Source organism: Sinocyclocheilus grahami, unplaced genomic scaffold, assembly GCF_001515645.1.
Source record: "Sinocyclocheilus grahami isolate Dianchi unplaced genomic scaffold, SAMN03320097.WGS_v1.1 scaffold26.1, whole genome shotgun sequence".
In the NCBI taxonomy this organism is placed as follows: domain Eukaryota; kingdom Metazoa; phylum Chordata; class Actinopteri; order Cypriniformes; family Cyprinidae; genus Sinocyclocheilus; species Sinocyclocheilus grahami.
Genome location: NW_015505205.1, coordinates 1,425,536 through 1,434,974, shown reverse-complemented (window position 1 = coordinate 1,434,974; position 9,439 = coordinate 1,425,536).

The window sequence follows — 9,439 nt, the reverse complement described above, 5'->3', positions numbered from 1 at the left end:
GAAGCCTTTGCTAATCGTACTATGGCGAAGGGTTTATTAATATTCATGAATCCACCATTCGCCTGTGGTGGAAGGTGACAACGCAACGTCAGCTCTACCTAATTAATATTTATAAACCAAGCCATCGCCATTGGATGGTTACAACGGGCGTCAGCGTTATTTGATTAATATTCATGAGATTGCCTTCGCTGTAGTAGGATTCCTATTTTGCGTCAGGCTCATGACGTCTCGTTCCTCCACGCCTCACCTTACTCAGGTCAGCTCAGTTGATTACATTTATCACGGTAGGGCGCACCTAGTAAGGTAAACTTGAGGAATTTGCGTTTAGAAGACAGATACAGTTAAGCAGCTGTCTCAATGAGAGGATACCATAGGCTAAGTGAAAGTGACCCAGGCCATTAGGGTCAGCAGCAACTGCTTCGAAGACATACATAGGCTACTCTGTTACCTGGTAGAACAGGTTTGACCAGGTGGTGATAGGATGGTCTTATGGGATGACAAAAGATTTGATTGAAGTGGCCTCAAACAAAAGTGTTGTTGGAGCTTCCCATGTTTCCTCATGTGTGTCAAAAAGCTTTCACGTGTAGCAATGGTTATGAATAGCCGAAACAAAACAAGGGCAGTTGTGAAGTGGTCTGTCTGCATTTAAGAGTTCAGTGACCTGTTTCAGTGTGATCAATAAATGTAAGTGAAGCCAGAGTAGTCTACGGAAGCACCATATAAATGTATCATAAAGGTAATCCATACTACTATATTTCAAATTTCTTGAAGCCATTAACTGTGCGACAAACAAAATGTCATAACGTGATCAGTTTGTTTGACAAATGAATCATTTAGAACGGTTTCGCTATTCAACTGATATATTGAAAATATTCTACTAAAGAGAACTGTTCAGCCACAAAACCTGAAAGTGCCAGTTCATGTTTTCTGATTGAATTGTTCTTTTGAGTCAGACATATTCGATACAAGACTGAATCATTCATTTGTGAATCAAACTGATCTTGTCCTCGAGTCTCAAGAAGAGCTAGGATGGATGTCAAGATTTTCAAAAGAATAATGATGTAATTTATTCCTTTCCTTACAAAAAGCTATTGTGTGACTTCAGGGCACACAGAATTTAGCACATCAGTTGCATCAATCACTTTTATCATAATTTTATGATGCTTTTTTTGTCATGTTGGAGTTCAACAGCCCCTGTCCTCATTCACTTCAAAAATTCCTCTTGCGTGTTCCACAAAGGAATAAAACTCATGCAAGTTTGGAACAACAGGATGACAGAAATTTATTTTTTTTGATGAGCTACCCCTTTAAAGCATCACATTGTTTGCGTTTTGACAATTTCTTCATTTTAAAAGCATCACTCCACCCTGTACAAGCATTATGCAGGAGATGATTATCTCAGTAAACAGGTCTGTGCACATTTTATAGCTAAAGCTGCTGATGCACAATAGCAGTGGTTAATAATACATCTGAGATCATCAGACTGCTTACGTGGATAGTGTCATAGTCTACTCATTTCTCTTTAAACTTTTACTGTATTTAAATGTTTTACAATCACAAACTCTCTCAACAATGCTCTTGTCCTCATTTTGTTTTAATGCCAGATTTCGTGAGTGGCTGGACAGTTTGATGTGACAGCTGTACTTCCTGTGCCTCTTGCCATTCTGCAGATTTGCTGCATCATTGGATGACTGTATGCTTCATTCTTGGTTCCTGACAGAAGTCAAACTCTGAGAGCTTCCTTTTATATATTCTGTTCTGCTCCTTTGGGTTATTTCTGAATGATCGAGTGAAATGTGAGACCTCTGGCCAGACATGAGCGCCAATGTAGTCAAGGATGTTGCTCTCACACAGAGGCACAAGGCCGTGACACAGAGCCAGTGTTATTGTTACACTGCTAGTGACATGTTAGAGCTAATCTGCTATGACAATTATTTACATAAATGTCACTGACAATAAGATTAATAGGGAGTTATGTTATTGGAGTGGACAATCTGGTAAAACCTGGAATAAAAAAATATTAAATAATTATTTATTTGTTTATTTATTTAACAAAATGTTGAACTACTTTTTGCTTTTATAACCATGCGCGAAACCGTCCGTCTAGCTAATGTTCACATAGAAAAACAATGGAAAAACAGCGCGGTGAAATACAAAAACGCTTTCTTATGTGTAACCGGTCCCTTTAATACCCCACTGCAGATTAAGCTGAGGCTTAAACACAATATTGAAAAAGACACATCCTTGCCAATATTCAGATTTCTGCTTCAACGTGGGGTTTTCAGTGACTGAACTTTAAATTATTGCATTTGATCTCCCGAGTTCTGAATATGTGGTAGCATCATTTTATGCAAGCTCCTTTTAGGACCACTAGAGGGTATTGTGACTCCAAAAACTGGAAAAATCACCTTTAGGTGTTTGTAGAGGTGTGGTGTTTCAAAGGTCAGATCCAGACTCTGGAAAAGTGTCTAAAACCTGGTCTGGTTATTCTCCAGACCATGTTTTTGAAAGCATAGCAAACTCTTTCGGTCACCTTAACACTTATATTTGCATTCCTCTACTGTGAGTGGAACAAAAAATAGAAGTTTAACCTGCCACATCTGTAGAGTTATAGTCCTTTAAAGTGTGTCTAGAACACTGTCAATCTTACACCTAGGTATAATTTATCACTTCTGTTTCATGGCCACAGACCTTTGATGTTTCTCTGTCTACTGTACTTCTCCGCCTACTGTGGTTAGAGTTATATTTTAAAAGCTTGTGATTTTCATGTTTAGCCACTTTAAAAACAGGGGAAGTTGTTAGTTATGTTTTGAATTGTTGGATTGTGTACTTTCTGTTTTACGAGGCTACCATTAGGTTATCACCTACCACTTAAAGCCATTTTCACATGCTTATTCCATTATTCAAATAAGGAATGCTATTTCCATTACTCACTTGTGCCTTAATAATATTTTTTAGATCTCGTAAAGACTTGTGATATTTCCTACGTCAAAGGGAGGACGCAGAATGAAGATTAATCGGTGGCTTTGTCGACACCGTTGATCTGCACCTATGCGCATAAAGGAACGGCAGAGAAGCATAAATGCTTCAAAGCATTCCAACTTTGTTTTAGTGCTTCACAGAAGGCCCTTTTCTTCCAGGTACTGGCTTAAAGGAAAGACAGATGAAATGTCAGCACGCACATAGGGATTAAATGTCCTGTTTGTTGAAAACAAGAACTTCCCCAAAATCCAACATGATGTTACTTCATAAATCAAAGGAGATCATGTTGTTAGTCTCCACCTATCCTTGTCTTTAGTCTATCATTTGTCTCTTGCGTGGCACAGCCTGCTTTTATTATTCGCTGTAACCATGGCATAGCCTCTCAGACAGGAAGCGAACACGTGCAGAGCTATCCAGCCAGAGTCAGCATTATGTCTCAATGGTTGGCATTTGTGTTTGGGTTGTTTTTGACCATCCCCGGGCTGTTGACCAGTTCCCAGGATTATGTTGCAATAGTGTTGAAATTGAGATCAGGACAAATCTGACAGCTGGCCTCGGTTTGTCATCCTTTTGTGACGCACAAGCCCCCTGACGCCATGTGCCCGCCAGGCAGCCGCTTGTTAGCCGGGTTGCGTGCTTTGGCAGGAGCTGCCACTCAGTGTGTACGTTCTCAGCTTTACTTTTTTGGGGCACGTCATTGATTGGGGCCACATGCGGCGTTTACGTGCATATGTTTCAGGTTGAGTGCAGGAGAAGCCTCCTGGCCCAACAAGTTCTGCGGTTCACTTTGGATATGTAGGCTGTTGTCCGGACTCAGAAAAGACATCCCTGCCGGCATCTGGAAAAGCCATCCGTGCCGGCAGGTCCACCCCACAGGGGCTCTTGCGCTGGGTCTAGTCCATGAAGAGCTGTGGTAAGCGCACTGCATTCTGTAGACTCCTCTGAGAATTAAGTCTGCGTTACCTCCCCTGATTTATATCGCCCATTTTTAAGGCCACTGGCAGAAAACTCAATGGCATTCTTGTATGCACTTTGCTGTGCAGTTAATGTTAGAAAGACTAAATAAAGAACAACTAAAAATGAGAAAGTACTGGTTTCCCCAATTTAACCCTCATAATCCATTTGTGTCTAAGACCCTAAAGTCATCTGAAATACAATTAATTTGGGTATATTTTTCAGGCTATTCTGCTGGCTATATTCTATCTATCTATCTATCTATCTATCTATCTATCTATCTATCTATCTATCTATCTATCTATCTATCTATCTATCTATCTATCTATCTATCTATCTATCTATCTATCTATCTATCTGTCTGTCTGTCTGTCTGTCTGTCTGTCTCAATCTCTCTCTCTCTGTCTGTCTGTCTATCTTTCTGTATGTCTGTCTGTCGTTTTGAATGAACTTGAGTCAATTTGAATGTTTGAATTGTTCAAAAGAGTCGTTTGTATGTGAATTGGTCAATCTATATGCTGTTGATTCACTGAAAAGAATCAGTTCATAAGAGACATTTGCTTCTGAATCAGACTTCACAGGTTGCACTATTTGTTACTGCGTGCAGCCTGTGATGATTACTCAATAAGAATATGATTTTATTGCCAATATTTCACAATGCATGTGCTTAATCTCACACTCAATTCGGATGGCAAATTTTGGTAACAACGACTTGTGTCGTAGCTGTAGATTCAATAATGTTTTAGATTTAGTAGCACATGTGGGTCGCCGCTGAAGCACAATCGGTGCACAGTAAAAAAGATTGAGCTTGAAATATAATCAATATTGAGATTAAAATGTGTGCAAATAAAGATTTTATGGAGCCCTTAAGGTGACATGGTGTTGAAAAAAAATGACATAAGAAGGAAAATTATATTTCAATGCTTTTGTGTTCTCTTGCAAAAGTATTGCATTCACCCAAGAAACTCTTGCAAAACATTTGCATTTACTCACATATAGTTTTTCCTGCCACTGTCTATTATTGTCATCACAAAAGTTTTGCAAGCAAATGTAAAAGCATTGAAATAGAATTTTTCATCCCATCTAATTTTTTTAACCATTTCCATGTCCCTTTAGGCGCTTCAATTGCAATTAATCTGAAAACTGATCATTTTTATCCAGTCCTGTCTATAATATCTGACTGGCTTTTAAATATATCAAAGGAACATATTTTAAAAATGAATGAGAAAAAAAAATAAGAGGCTGGAGAATTTTACTCTTTTAAACAGCAGCACCCCACAGAGATTTGCCCGTGAAGTTAATAACTCGTAACACTTTGAGAGCTTGCTTTATATAAAGCTTTCCTAATTTAATCTGCCACCTTCCTTCATGACCTCAACGCCATTTTTTGGTGTTTTGAGTGCAGAGCTAATCGGCTTCGCCTCTCAGACAGGTGATTGGCTGGGTACACAGAAATGTGAAAGTGGCTGGTGTTTGAAATGTGCTGAACTTCCTCCATGAGCTGATCTCATGGCCAGCATGTGGCAATGTTAATATCCTCTTGATCTACCCTGAATCATACATCATCAATTTGCCATGCCTCTGTGCGACAACTGAAAAGATGCATCTGTAATTTGCTCTGAAATGAATACTCGGTCTTGTGGTCCCTCTATTTTCAAAACATTGATACTGGCACCCTTGCAGCATTAATTCATCTTTATTTGCCTGCCAATAGTGAAGTCAGACTGGTGTCTTTGATTAAGTTGTTTGCACTCACATCAAGCGCATTTAAAATAAGCGTGTTACCTTTGCGCTTTCCTAATTTAATCTGCCACCTTCCTTCATGACCTCAACGCCATTTTTTGGTGTTTTGAGTGCAGAGCTAATCGGCTTCGCCTCTCAGACAGGTGATTGGCTGGGTACACAGAAATGTGAAAGTGGCTGGTGTTTGAAATGTGCTGAACTTCCTCCATGAGCTCATCTCATGGCCAGCATGTGGCAATGTTAATATCCTCTTGATCTACCCTGAATCATACATCATCAATTTGCCATGCCTCTGTGCGACAACTGAAAAGATGCATCTGTAATTTGCTCTGAAATGAATACTCGGTCTTGTAGTCCCTCTATTTTCAAAACATTGATACTGGCACCCTTGCAGCATTAATTCATCTTTATTTGCCTGCCAATAGTGAAGTCAGACTGGTGTCTTTGATTAAGTTGTTTGCACTCACATCAAGCACATTTAAAATAAGCGTGTTACCTTTGCAGATGACTTACACCTTTATGTGAATGAATGAAACAGACTGGGGTTTTCCATGTGGTTCCTTAAGGAGCTGAGGAGATTTTTGGAACAAGCTGTTTTAAATCGTAATCAAACATCCTTGGTCCTAAAAAAGGGAACATCATGTATTTTGGCACTGAATCTTGATGAAGGTGTTGTTTAGATGTAAACATGAGAAAGCAATTTTACAGACCTTTGGATTAAAGTAAAACAACAATTTTGAACTCCTTCCCCCTTTCTGTTGTTTTTTTTATCTTACATAAAAAATAGTCTGCCTGTCAGTAAAGTATGATTAATGAAGGTAATTAATGATGGCCGATCTTTGTTTCTCTGCTTTTTGTGAAGATGTTTAGATAACATGAATTAGTTTAGACATTTCTGGGTCAAGAGATTTGTTTAACTGGCAAAACTGTTGTGATATGCAAATTTTTGGTTGAAATAACCTTAGACGTATAGGACAAATATGCAGATGAGTAAGCCAATGTAATTAAGTATGTAATGGCCACAGAGTGTGATTAGTGAGAGCTCAACCATTGTTGTGACAATTCAGTTCCTCTCACTCTACGGGTATCTGCATTTTACAGACCTTTGGATTAAAGTAAAACAACAATTTTGAACTCCTTCCCCCTTTCTGTTGTTTTTTTTTATCTTACATAAAAAATAGTCTGCCCGTCAGTAAAGTATGATTAATGAAGGTAATTAATGATGGCCGATCTTTGTTTCTCTGCTTTTTGTGAAGATGTTTAGATAACATGAATTAGTTTAGACATTTCTGGGTCAAGAGATTTGTTTAACTGGCAAAACTGTTGTGATATGCAAATTTTTGGTTGAAATAACCTTAGACCTATAGGACAAATATGCAGATGAGTAAGCCAATGTAATTAAGTATGTAATGGCCACAGAGTGTGATTAGTGAGAGCTCAACCATTGTTGTGACAATTCAGTTCCTCTCACTCTACGGGTATCTGTGAAACAAGCTGTTGTTTTTGGCCACAACATTAGTAGCTGTTAGATGAACCAATAGCAGAACATGTGTGAAAGACATTTAGTCTGCTAACTGGTCACTAATATCTGCCAACTTTTGACAATTGACTTGTTTTTGAATAAATGTTCACCTTAGGTGAGCTTATGGGATAATTCACACAAAAAAAGAAAGAAGAAATTTAAAAAAAAAAATGTCGTAGTGTTTTTTTGTCCATGCACTGAAAGTCAATGGGGTCCAAAACACTAATGAACCCCAATGACTTTGGACAAAAAATAAAAGTTGTTAAAAAAAATTGATATTTGTATTTGATAACTGGAGTCATGTGGTTTATTATGATCAGCTGTTCGAACTCTCATTCTGACTTCACCCATTCACTGCAGAGGATCCATTAATGAGAAAGTAATGTAGTGCTAAATTTCTCCAAATCTGTTTTGATGAAGAAACAAACTCGCCTACATCTTGGATGGTGTGAGGGTAAGGAAATTTACAACAAATTGTAATTTTCGGGTGAACTATTCCTTTAAGGAATTGTCTGAGCCTCTGTTGTGTTCTTTCGAGGAAAACTTGTTAACATTCTTACTTTGTGCGTTAATTAGTTTGCTCATCATCCAAATATTGAGGTCACTAAAAAACAACTGGGCGGCCCACATTACATCACTTTATTGTCTTTTATGTAATCACTGCATCTTTTATGTGGTCACTGCAGATGATGTAGTAGTTCATAAACTTTCAACTTTGCCCCCAATTTCCATAAAAGATTTTTTACTGCATCACGGGTTTATCCTGCCACATATGGCAGGCTTGTGTTTCGAAAGAGGAATTATAAAAACATGGAAAATGGAAAATGTCTTCTTATCCGCCTTCTTCGCCTCTGCAATATTTTTCCAAAACAGGATGAAAGTAATATTTTAAGAGATGATTATAATTAATGAACTTTGCAGGTAGTCATTTTGGGTCTTGAGAGAGGAAATGCACTGCTCAGATGGCTGCATATTGATGTTCAAAAACAGCACTGGACCGTTCTACTCACCATGACCCATTAGTCTTCCACACTTGACCCCTGCTGGAACTAGAATGACAACAGCAGACAAAATCATTTCAAAAACATACTCATGTGATAAAAGAGTTCTCATCGCTCTTTCTGCACACATTTGACGTGCAACAATATTTCTAGGCCAGTTTCCCAGTTTAGTAGGACTGTGGATTATTGGAAATGGTTTTGCTTCAGTAGTTTGGCTTTGCACTCACTTGCACAGTCACACGGTGCACAGGAGATAAAGGTAAAAGTGTCAAACTTTCCATTTCTGTGACTGAACATCTGAACCATCTCTTCCCAAACAATATCAAATTCAGAAACCTCAGGGGTACTCAGGGGCTTGCTGTTCCAGATGACCTCCAAAAAAATGGACCATTAGCATGTGTTTTTGATATGTTGAGCAGAAGAACTGTTTTCAACATTGAAAATAATAAGCAATGTTTCTTATTGGAGTAATGAATGCTGAAAATTCAGCTTTGCCATCACTGGAATAAATTACATTTTAAAACATATTTAAATAGAAAATAGTTTTTTTTAAGTTGTAATAGTATTTCACAATATTAATGTTTTTATTTATTCAAATAAATACAGCTTCGGTAAGTATGAGAGATTTCTTTCAAAAACATTAAAAAAATTAATCTTACTAACCCAAACACTAGTAACAGTAGTAAGTACCCCATTTTTTCAATTATTTATTTAAAAATTGTTAATTATATGTATAAGTAAATATTTAAGTAAAATATATTGACATTTTCCCATGTGGTATTTTTATCTAGAAGAGGAAACTATTTCTGGCCTGTCCTGTTCATAAATTTCAGCTACTGTATTTCTTGCATTTTATCACTTTATGTATTATATATTTCTGTCATTACAGTTCTTTTTCATAATGATGAATATGGCAATAAAGAGTGAGATGCAGTAATGCCTTACAATTTATTTATATGAACAGTAAAGGCAAGATGCCTTAAATTCAAACCCTAATCCTAAAATGTTGGCAGATTTATGGCTTTTGTTAGCTTCACTTCAGAAAATCTCCAATACAAAAGTCATGAGAACATCTCATACCATAATATTGAATTGGCTTTGACTAAATTGGATAATTTTTCTGAGAAAGAAGAAGAAAGAAGAATAGAGAAACCGTTAATATGAGGTAAATGGACCTTGAAACAGTGTTGTTGTTGAAAACAGTAAAGAATACTGGTCCTGCAATATTTCAAGTGTT